Raw genomic sequence first — 12,647 nt, 5'->3', positions numbered from 1 at the left:
TGGTTTTCACTTACTTAGTCACCGATCACCGCTTAAGTACTTTGAAATCCCTCCCGGCCTCCGGTGGGATCAATGGCATTGATTGGCTGCCACAGCCTAATCATGTAACAAGACTGCGAGGGAACTCCGCGCGTTGCCAGGGCAGGGGTTCATCAGGGATTTCCCTCTCAGCCAATAGGGATCCAGCTTTCCGTCCAATGTGGGTACTGGACATCCAGCCTGTGGGAGTCTTACGCTTGAGTAACAAGTCTGCGCATGTGCTCCACGCGCACAGAGGACACGGGTTCTACAGGTGGAAATGCCGCATCCAGGGTTGCATTTTTGGCCTTATAATTGGATTCTCACTCGCGTTCTGTGCATGTATTCACATATTACTAGAGGGTTATAATCGGACCACCTCTAGGCATTTCCATGTGACACACAAAAGTCGATTTCTTCACTGACACTGTTGAATAGTTATTTGGCGATATTTTTTTTTACGTATCTGAAAATATAAAAAGAAAAAGGAAATATAAGGAACAGCGTGTGCAGAATGCTCCAAAGGAAGAGACGTCCAAGAGAATGGGGCAAATTTCCAGAAAACGATTGACCTTTCAAGGGGGTCTGAAGATACCGAAGGAGTGGAGACGATTTTAGAAAAAAGGCAAATATAATACATAAATGGATTAGCCTTAGACCAGTGCTTTGAATGGGAAAAAATAAGTGCAGGTACTCATTAAAATGAGCAAGAGGTGTGGCAGGTGGGCGGGGCTAGGGGCGGGGCTATGGGCAAGACATAATTATAGGTAATGACTTATGCAAGTTGCAGTACATATTAAACAACGAGTAATGTGTTTATGTAAACAAAACAGGTGACCTCATTACACAAAATAAAAGCCAAACAGGATATGTATATTTGTGTGTGTATGTGTATATATATATATATATATATATATATATATATATGTGTGTATATATATATATATATATATTACCTACTGGCGGTCGCCAGTAGGTAGTTATAGTTAGGACCCTCTTTCCATAGGAAATCCGCAACATTCTATTTGGAATAACTTTGGCGCCGGTCGACGAATCCTCGCGAAATTTTCAAAACTAATGGGCCGCTACGCTCCGCTCCTACCCTGAAAGTCTCGGGGGGATTCGTCAAGCGGGGGCTGAGAAAAAAGGGGGGTCCCAAAACGCGTTTTTCCCATGCATTTTTCCATAGGACCTTTAGACACAGCTACAGCCCGAACGGCTGAACAGAATTACTTGTAATTTGGCAGAGAGGTAGTCCTCAGGTCAAGGAAGTGCCTTTTGTAGGTCTGGTGTAAATCTGTTCAGTAGTTCCTGAGAAAATAGCATTTAAATCAATATCTATATCTGTAAGCGCGCTCCGTACGCTTACCGTGCGCTTACGGTAAGCTTACCGTACGCGTACGGTGCTGTGCGCGAGCTCAAATCTGATTGGTTGTCACATGACTGTAAACATTCGAATCGGACGAAATCAGGAAGTGTCGGCCGCCATTTCGTGTGTTTCACACAGAGAAACAAAGGGAGATAACGTGAAAAGGGGGCAAGGAAGAGAGTTACAGACCCCCTAACATTTGAAAGGGGGTCAAAGAGGACACAAAAGTACAAAAAAAACATTTATTAATTTTAAAAAAAAATCACGGGGTACGCGTACGGTAAGCTTACGGTAAGCTTACCGTACGCGTACAGTAGAAAAAAAAAAATAAATAAATAAAATTCAGATTTAAATGTTTAGATATTAGGGGGCTCTAAAAAGAGCCGTTGTGTTTTTGAAGTGATTTTTTAGTGGTACCTACAAGTAAGTACCGACGCAGAGTCTAAGGTTCAAGAGGAAGACTCTGTTCCCTTCATCATTGAAGTGTACACCATCTCCTCTATAAATGTCTTGCATGTCGTAACGCAAGTTGTTGTGGTAAATGGAACCCATACCATAGTCTCGGAGGAAAGCAGAAACAGATTTGTTGACGTGCTTTCTTGCTTTGTCAATCTGCGGACAAAAATGATTGGACCAGTTCCATTTTTGCCTTTGGCATATGTTAGAATACACAAAGGCAGTTTTAGGGAAAAGTGAAAACAGTTGTGCAAAGGTCTCCTTCATAAGCATTTCCAGACCTACCCCAGTCAAAGTGCCTAGGTCATTGCCACCACAGTGCACTATTATGAGGTCAGGGTGTTGGATTTGCATGAAGGATTTCACCAATGACATCAATTGGTGCCACTTTAACCCTCTCTGACCAATCCATTTAATGTCTACATTTGGCAAAGCAAGGTCTCTCACCATACCTGTTTTCTCTGCATACTTTTCACTCCAGAAGACATAGCTGTGCCCTACAATCCACACTGTGAACATCTTCAAAGGAGATCTGGATGCACTCAGGAGGTGTATTTCAGTAGAAAGGGAAAAAGAAATGAAAGACAGTTTGGAAATGGAGGCATACATATTTTTTTTAAATAAAAAGAACTCATTGGCTGTTTCATACCATTCTACACTAAAAACTAGGCTGTACGTGTCAATTTATAGAAGCATGTTTTGTATTGGTACAAAAAAATGTGTTACCAAAGAACATTACTATGGATTTGCTGTTAGGTTAGAAAAGTCAAGCACTCTTGCTCTTTGAAAATGAAACATTGTGTGGTGAACTTCTGACCTGACTTCACACAGCAGTGTTCCATGAGCTGTTGCTATGGTAGCAGGCAGAAGTCAAGTTGGGGGAAGGGTACTAGGCAGAAGTCAAGTTGGGGGAAGGGTACTTTTGGAAAAGGGTTGGTTTTCAACCAATAGAAATGTGTGATTACATTTGAAAAAAAGGGGGAAGCACTGAGATTTGAAATTAACATGTATATGTGTGGAAAAAGAGAGGGAAACATTGCCATTATCTTGTTTTGCTGAGAGGAGACAGGTGTACAGAACAGAGATCCTGGCTCTGATAATCTGCTGTTTGAGTGCCACATTTCTTTCACAACTAACTAATTTTAAAGGTGAGTTATGAGTTTGAGAGGGGATGTATGTGGTAAATTAAGAAATTAATAATAGAATTGGGATTCCTTTTCTTGAAGTTGTGTTTATCATTTTGTGTTTTGGGAGAAATTTAAATGTAAGGAACATGTAAAATATTATGGACTATGTTTTTACCATAAATTAAGGTGTACTGGTATAAATGAGGAATACTTTTAGGGTTTGAGGTTGCAGTCAGTAATGCAAATACATTCAGCATGCATCACTAAGGCTGGTTGCCCTTGCTGGAGTGTAGTCATTCACCCAGGTTACACATGTTCCTGGTCTGAAAAAGCTGTTTGGACATGTGCTGTTTTCAGAATCTGAAAAGTGGATTGAAAATGTGTCAGACTGTAAAAGTACTTATCACTTGTCAAAAAAAGAGTAGTAAGTGTGCTTTCAAATTGGCAAAGAAATTTCGTTTTCTGACTAATATCAAACCATGACTCTGTGTGCATAGAGGAATTATAGACAGAGATTTATTGCGTATTACTCTGGTAATTTTACATTTGCATTAGTAGGAAAAGGGCAGCTTTTTTTCTGCAGAAGCAGACTCCTAGCACACACCCAGGTGCTTATCTTGTAGAATCATGCATAGTATTCACAACCGAGTGGGGTTTGAGGTTGCAGTCAGTAATGCAAATACATTCAGCATCACTAAGGCTGGTTGCCCTTGCTGGAGTGTAGTCATTCACCCAGGTTACACATGGTCCTGGTCTGAAAAAGCTGTTTGGACATGTGCTGTTTTCAGAATCTGAAAAGTGGATTGAAAATGTGTCAGACTGTAAAAGTACTTATCACTTGTCAAAAAAAGAGTAGTAAGTGTGCTTTCAAATTGGCAAAGAAATTTCGTTTTCTGACTAATATCAAACCATGACTCTGTGTGCAAAGAGGAATTATAGACAGAGATTTATTGCGTATTACTCTGGTAATTTTACATTTGGATTAGTAGGAAAAGGGCAGCTATTTTTCTGCAGAAGCAGACTCTTAGCACACACCCAGGTGCTTATCTTGTAGAATTATGCATAGTATTCACAACCGAGTGGGGTTTGAGGTTGCAGTCAGTAATGCAAATACATTCAGCATCACTAAGGCTGGTTGCCCTTGCTGGAGTGTAGTCATTCACCCAGGTTACAGATGTTCCTGGTCTCAAAAAGCTGTTTGGACATGTGCTGTTTTCAGAATCTGAAAAGTGGATTGAAAATGTGTCAGACTGTAAAAGTACTTATCACTTGTCAAAAAAAGAGTAGTAAGTGTGCTTTCAAATTGGCAAAGAAATTTAGTTTTCTGACTGATATCAAACCATGACTCTGTGGGCAAAGAGGAATTATAGACAGAGATTTATTGCGTATTACTCTGGTAATTTTACATTTGCATTAGTAGGAAAAGGGCAGCTATTTTTCTGCAGAAGCAGACTCTTAGCACACACCCAGGTCCTTATCTTGTAGAATCATGCATAGTATTCACAACCGAGTGGGGTTTGAGGTTGCAGTGAGTAATGCAAAAACATTCAGCATCACTAAGGCTGGTTGCCCTTGCTGGAGTGTAGTCAGTCACCCAGGTTACACATGTTGCTGGTCTGAAAAAGCAGTTTGGACATGTGCTGTTTTCAGAATCTGAAAAGTGGATTCAAAATGTGTCAGACTGTAAAAGTACTTATCACTTGTCAAAAAAAGAGTAGTAAGTGTGCTTTCAAATTGGCAAAGAAATTTCGTTTTCTGACTAATATCAAACCATGACTCTGTGTGCAAAGAGGAATTATAGACAGAGATTTATTGCGTATTACTCTGGTAATTTTACATTTGGATTAGTAGGAAAAGGGCAGCTATTTTTCTGCAGAAGCAGACTCTTAGCACACACCCAGGTGCTTATCTTGTAGAATTATGCATAGTATTCACAACCGAGTGGGGTTTGAGGTTGCAGTCAGTAATGCAAATACATTCAGCATCACTAAGGCTGGTTGCCCTTGCTGGAGTGTAGTCATTCACCCAGGTTACAGATGTTCCTGGTCTCAAAAAGCTGTTTGGACATGTGCTGTTTTCAGAATCTGAAAAGTGGATTGAAAATGTGTCAGACTGTAAAAGTACTTATCACTTGTCAAAAAAAGAGTAGTAAGTGTGCTTTCAAATTGGCAAAGAAATTTAGTTTTCTGACTGATATTAAACCATGACTCTGTGTGCAAAGAGGAATTATAGACAGAGATTTATTGCGTATTACTCTGGTAATTTTACATTTGCATTAGTAGGAAAAGGGCAGCTATTTTTCTGCAGAAGCAGACTCTTAGCACACACCCAGGTCCTTATCTTGTAGAATCATGCATAGTATTCACGACCGAGTGGGGTTTGAGGTTGCAGTGAGTAATGCAAAAACATTCAGCATCACTAAGGCTGGTTGCCCTTGCTGGAGTGTAGTCAGTCACCCAGGTTACACATGTTGCTGGTCTGAAAAAGCAGTTTGGACATGTGCTGTTTTCAGAATCTGAAAAGTGGATTCAAAATGTGTCAGACTGTAAAAGTACTTATCACTTGTCAAAAAAAGAGTAGTAAGTGTGCTTTCAAATTGGCAAAGAAATTTCGTTTTCTGACTAATATCAAACCATGACTCTGTGTGCAAAGAGGAATTATAGACAGAGATTTATTGCGTATTACTCTGGTAATTTTACATTTGGATTAGTAGGAAAAGGGCAGCTATTTTTCTGCAGAAGCAGACTCTTAGCACACACCCAGGTGCTTATCTTGTAGAATCATGCATAGTATTCACAACCGAGTGGTGTTTGAGGTTGCAGTCAGTAATGCAAATATATTCAGCATCACTAAGGCTGGTTGCCCTTGCTGGAGTGTAGTCATTCACCCAGGTTACAGATGTTCCTGGTCTCAAAAAGCTGTTTGGACATGTGCTGTTTTTCAGAATCTGAAAAGTGGATTGAAAATGTGTCAGACTGTAAAAGTACTTATCACTTGTCAAAAAAAGAGTAGTAAGTGTGCTTTCAAATTGGCAAAGAAATTTCGTTTTCTGACTAATATCAAACCATGACTCTGTGTGCAAAGAGGAATTATAGACAGAGATTTATTGCGTATTACTCTGGTAATTTTACATTTGCATTAGTAGGAAAGGGGCAGCTATTTTTCTGCAGAAGCAGACTCTTAGCACACACCCAGGTGCTTACCCTGTAGAATCATGCATAGTATTCACAACCGAGTGGGGTTTGAGGTTGCAGTGAGTAATGCAAAAACATTCAGCATCACTAAGGCTGGTTGCCCTTGCTGGAGTGTAGTCAGTCACCCAGGTTACACATGTTGCTGGTCTGAAAAAGCAGTTTGGACATGTGCTGTTTTCAGAATCTGAAAAGTGGATTCAAAATGTGTCAGACTGTAAAAGTACTTATCACTTGTCAAAAAAAGAGTAGTAAGTGTGCTTTCAAATTGGCAAAGAAATTTCGTTTTCTGACTAATATCAAACCATGACTCTGTGTGCAAAGAGAAATTATAGACAGAGATTTATTGCGTATTACTCTGGTAATTTTACATTTGCATTAGTAAGAAAGGGACAGCTATTTTTCTGCAGAAGCAGACACTTAGCACACACCCAGCTGCTTATCCTGTAGAATCATGCATAGTATTCACAACCGAGTGGGGTTTGAGGTTGCAGTGAGTAATGCAAAAACATTCAGCATCACTAAGGCTGGTTGCCCTTGCTGGAGTGTAGTCAGTCACCCAGGTTACACATGTTCCTGGTCTGAAAAAGCTGTTTGGACATGTGCTGGTTTCAGAATCTGAAAAGTGGATTCAAAATGTGTCAGACTGTAAAAGTACTTATCACTTGTCAAAAAAAGAGTAGTAAGTGTGCTTTCAAATTGGCAAAGAAATTTCGTTTTCTGACTAATATCAAACCATGACTCTGTGTGCAAAGAGGAATTATAGACAGAGATTTATTGCGTATTACTCTGGTAATTTTACATTTGCATTAGTAAGAAAGGGACAGCTATTTTTCTGCAGAAGCAGACTCTTAGCACACACCCAGCTGCTTATCCTGTAGAATCATGCATAGTATTCACAACCGAGTGGGGTTTGAGGTTGCACTCAGTAATGCAAATACATTCAGCATCACTAAGGCTGGTTGCCCTTGCTGGAGTGTAGTCAGTCACCCAGGTTACACATGTTCCTGGTCTGAAAAAGCTGTTTGGACATGTGCTGTTTTCAGAATCTGAAAAGTGGATTCAAAATGTGTCAGACTGTAAAAGTACTTATCACTTGTCAAAAAAAGAGTAGTAAGTGTGCTTTCAAATTGGCATAGAAATTTCGTTTTCTGACTAATATCAAACCATGACTCTGTGTGCAAAGAGGAATTATAGACAGAGATTTATTGCGTATTACTCTGGTAATTTTACATTTGCATTAGTAAGAAAGGGACAGCTATTTTTCTGCAGAAGCAGACTCTTAGCACACACCCAGCTGCTTATCCTGTAGAATCATGCATAGTATTCACAACCGAGTGGGGTTTGAGGTTGCACTCAGTAATGCAAATACATTCAGCATCACTAAGGCTGGTTGCCCTTGCTGGAGTGTAGTCATTCACCCAGGTTACACATGTTCCTGGTCTGAAAAAGCTGTTTGGACATGTGCTGTTTTTCAGAATCTGAAAAGTGGATTGAAAACGTGTCAGACTGTAAAAGTACTTATCACTTATCAAAAAAAGAGTAGTAAGTGTGCTTTCAAATTGGCAAAGAAATTTCGTTTTCTGACTAATATCAAACCATGACTCTGTGTGCAAAGAGGAATTATAGACAGAGATTTATTGCGTATTACTCTGGTAATTTTACATTTGCATTAGTAGGAAAGGGGCAGCTATTTTTCTGCAGAAGCAGACTCTTAGCACACACCCAGGTGCTTACCCTGTAGAATCATGCATAGTATTCACAACCGAGTGGGGTTTGAGGTTGCAGTCAGTAATGCAAATACATTCAGCATCACTAAGGCTGGTTGCCCTTGCTGGAGTGTAGTCATTCACCCAGGTTACACATGTTCCTGGTCTGAAAAAGCTGTTTGGACATGTGCTGTTTTCAGAATCTGAAAAGTGGATTGAAAATGTGTCAGACTGTAAAAGTACTTATCACTTGTCAAAAAAAGAATAGTAAGTGTGCTTTCAAATTGGCAAAGAAATTTCGTTTTCTGACTAATATCAAACCATGACTCTGTGTGCAAAGAGGAATTATAGACAGAGATTTATTGCGTATTACTCTGGTAATTTTACATTTGCATTAGTAGGAAAAGGGCAGCTATTTTTCTGCAGAAGCAGACTCTTAGCACACACCCAGGTGCTTACCCTGTAGAATCATGCATAGTATTCACAACCGAGTGGGGTTTGAGGTTGCAGTGAGTAATGCAAAAACATTCAGCATCACTAAGGCTGGTTGCCCTTGCTGGAGTGTAGTCAGTCACCCAGGTTACACATGTTGCTGGTCTGAAAAAGCAGTTTGGACATGTGCTGTTTTCAGAATCTGAAAAGTGGATTCAAAATGTGTCAGACTGTAAAAGTACTTATCACTTGTCAAAAAAGAGTAGTAAGTGTGCTTTCAAATTGGCAAAGAAATTTCGTTTTCTGACTAATATCAAACCATGACTCTGTGTGCAAAGAGAAATTATAGACAGAGATTTATTGCGTATTACTCTGGTAATTTTACATTTGCATTAGTAAGAAAGGGACAGCTATTTTTCTGCAGAAGCAGACACTTAGCACACACCCAGCTGCTTATCCTGTAGAATCATGCATAGTATTCACAACCGAGTGGGGTTTGAGGTTGCAGTGAGTAATGCAAAAACATTCAGCATCACTAAGGCTGGTTGCCCTTGCTGGAGTGTAGTCAGTCACCCAGGTTACACATGTTCCTGGTCTGAAAAAGCTGTTTGGACATGTGCTGGTTTCAGAATCTGAAAAGTGGATTCAAAATGTGTCAGACTGTAAAAGTACTTATCACTTGTCAAAAAAAGAGTAGTAAGTGTGCTTTCAAATTGGCAAAGAAATTTCGTTTTCTGACTAATATCAAACCATGACTCTGTGTGCAAAGAGGAATTATAGACAGAGATTTATTGCGTATTACTCTGGTAATTTTACATTTGCATTAGTAAGAAAGGGACAGCTATTTTTCTGCAGAAGCAGACTCTTAGCACACACCCAGCTGCTTATCCTGTAGAATCATGCATAGTATTCACAACCGAGTGGGGTTTGAGGTTGCACTCAGTAATGCAAATACATTCAGCATCACTAAGGCTGGTTGCCCTTGCTGGAGTGTAGTCAGTCACCCAGGTTACACATGTTCCTGGTCTGAAAAAGCTGTTTGGACATGTGCTGTTTTCAGAATCTGAAAAGTGGATTCAAAATGTGTCAGACTGTAAAAGTACTTATCACTTGTCAAAAAAAGAGTAGTAAGTGTGCTTTCAAATTGGCATAGAAATTTCGTTTTCTGACTAATATCAAACCATGACTCTGTGTGCAAAGAGGAATTATAGACAGAGATTTATTGCGTATTACTCTGGTAATTTTACATTTGCATTAGTAGGAAAGGGGCAGCTATTTTTCTGCAGAAGCAGACTCTTAGCACACACCCAGGTGCTTACCCTGTAGAATCATGCATAGTATTCACAACCGAGTGGGGTTTGAGGTTGCAGTCAGTAATGCAAATACATTCAGCATCACTAAGGCTGGTTGCCCTTGCTGGAGTGTAGTCATTCACCCAGGTTACACATGTTCCTGGTCTGAAAAAGCTGTTTGGACATGTGCTGTTTTCAGAATCTGAAAAGTGGATTGAAAATGTGTCAGACTGTAAAAGTACTTATCACTTGTCAAAAAAAGAATAGTAAGTGTGCTTTCAAATTGGCAAAGAAATTTCGTTTTCTGACTAATATCAAACCATGACTCTGTGTACAAAGAGGAATTATAGACAGAGATTTATTGCGTATTACTCTGGTAATTTTACATTTGCATTAGTAGGAAAAGGGCAGCTATTTTTCTGCAGAAGCAGACTCTTAGCACACACCCAGGTGCTTACCCTGTAGAATCATGCATAGTATTCACAACCGAGTGGGGTTTGAGGTTGCAGTGAGTAATGCAAAAACATTCAGCATCACTAAGGCTGGTTGCCCTTGCTGGAGTGTAGTCAGTCACCCAGGTTACACATGTTGCTGGTCTGAAAAAGCAGTTTGGACATGTGCTGTTTTCAGAATCTGAAAAGTGGATTCAAAATGTGTCAGACTGTAAAAGTACTTATCACTTGTCAAAAAAAGAGTAGTAAGTGTGCTTTCAAATTGGCATAGAAATTTCGTTTTCTGACTAATATCAAACCATGACTCTGTGTGCAAAGAGGAATTATAGACAGAGATTTATTGCGTATTACTCTGGTAATTTTACATTTGCATTAGTAAGAAAGGGACAGCTATTTTTCTGCAGAAGCAGACTCTTAGCACACACCCAGCTGCTTATCCTGTAGAATCATGCATAGTATTCACAACCGAGTGGGGTTTGAGGTTGCACTCAGTAATGCAAATACATTCAGCATCACTAAGGCTGGTTGCCCTTGCTGGAGTGTAGTCATTCACCCAGGTTACACATGTTCCTGGTCTGAAAAAGCTGTTTGGACATGTGCTGTTTTTCAGAATCTGAAAAGTGGATTGAAAATGTGTCAGACTGTAAAAGTACTTATCACTTATCAAAAAAAGAGTAGTAAGTGTGCTTTCAAATTGGCAAAGAAATTTCGTTTTCTGACTAATATCAAACCATGACTCTGTGTGCAAAGAGGAATTATAGACAGAGATTTATTGCGTATTACTCTGGTAATTTTACATTTGCATTAGTAGGAAAGGGGCAGCTATTTTTCTGCAGAAGCAGACTCTTAGCACACACCCAGGTGCTTACCCTGTAGAATCATGCATAGTATTCACAACCGAGTGGGGTTTGAGGTTGCAGTCAGTAATGCAAATACATTCAGCATCACTAAGGCTGGTTGCCCTTGCTGGAGTGTAGTCATTCACCCAGGTTACACATGTTCCTGGTCTGAAAAAGCTGTTTGGACATGTGCTGTTTTCAGAATCTGAAAAGTGGATTGAAAATGTGTCAGACTGTAAAAGTACTTATCACTTGTCAAAAAAAGAATAGTAAGTGTGCTTTCAAATTGGCAAAGAAATTTCGTTTTCTGACTAATATCAAACCATGACTCTGTGTGCAAAGAGGAATTATAGACAGAGATTTATTGCGTATTACTCTGGTAATTTTACATTTGCATTAGTAGGAAAAGGGCAGCTATTTTTCTGCAGAAGCAGACTCTTAGCACACACCCAGGTGCTTACCCTGTAGAATCATGCATAGTATTCACAACCGAGTGGGGTTTGAGGTTGCAGTGAGTAATGCAAAAACATTCAGCATCACTAAGGCTGGTTGCCCTTGCTGGAGTGTAGTCAGTCACCCAGGTTACACATGTTGCTGGTCTGAAAAAGCAGTTTGGACATGTGCTGTTTTCAGAATCTGAAAAGTGGATTCAAAATGTGTCAGACTGTAAAAGTACTTATCACTTGTCAAAAAAAGAGTAGTAAGTGTGCTTTCAAATTGGCAAAGAAATTTCGTTTTCTGACTAATATCAAACCATGACTCTGTGTGCAAAGAGAAATTATAGACAGAGATTTATTGCGTATTACTCTGGTAATTTTACATTTGCATTAGTAAGAAAGGGACAGCTATTTTTCTGCAGAAGCAGACACTTAGCACACACCCAGCTGCTTATCCTGTAGAATCATGCATAGTATTCACAACCGAGTGGGGTTTGAGGTTGCACTCAGTAATGCAAAAACATTCAGCATCACTAAGGCTGGTTGCCCTTGCTGGAGTGTAGTCAGTCACCCAGGTTACACATGTTCCTGGTCTGAAAAAGCTGTTTGGACATGTGCTGGTTTCAGAATCTGAAAAGTGGATTCAAAATGTGTCAGACTGTAAAAGTACTTATCACTTGTCAAAAAAAGAGTAGTAAGTGTGCTTTCAAATTGGCAAAGAAATTTCGTTTTCTGACTAATATCAAACCATGACTCTGTGTGCAAAGAGGAATTATAGACAGAGATTTATTGCGTATTACTCTGGTAATTTTACATTTGCATTAGTAAGAAAGGGACAGCTATTTTTCTGCAGAAGCAGACTCTTAGCACACACCCAGCTGCTTATCCTGTAGAATCATGCATAGTATTCACAACCGAGTGGGGTTTGAGGTTGCACTCAGTAATGCAAATACATTCAGCATCACTAAGGCTGGTTGCCCTTGCTGGAGTGTAGTCAGTCACCCAGGTTACACATGTTCCTGGTCTGAAAAAGCTGTTTGGACATGTGCTGGTTTCAGAATCTGAAAAGTGGATTCAAAATGTGTCAGACTGTAAAAGTACTTATCACTTGTCAAAAAAAGAGTAGTAAGTGTGCTTTCAAATTGGCAAAGAAATTTCGTTTTCTGACTAATATCAAACCATGACTCTGTGTGCAAAGAGGAATTATAGACAGAGATTTATTGCGTATTACTCTGGTAATTTTACATTTGCATTAGTAAGAAAGGGACAGCTATTTTTCTGCAGAAGCAGACTCTTAGCACACACCCAGCTGCTTATCCTGTAGA

The sequence above is a fragment of the Triturus cristatus genome, chromosome 1_1 (assembly GCF_964204655.1).
Source record: "Triturus cristatus chromosome 1_1, aTriCri1.1, whole genome shotgun sequence".
Classification (NCBI taxonomy): domain Eukaryota; kingdom Metazoa; phylum Chordata; class Amphibia; order Caudata; family Salamandridae; genus Triturus; species Triturus cristatus.
Note: the sequence above shows the minus strand (reverse complement) of the source record.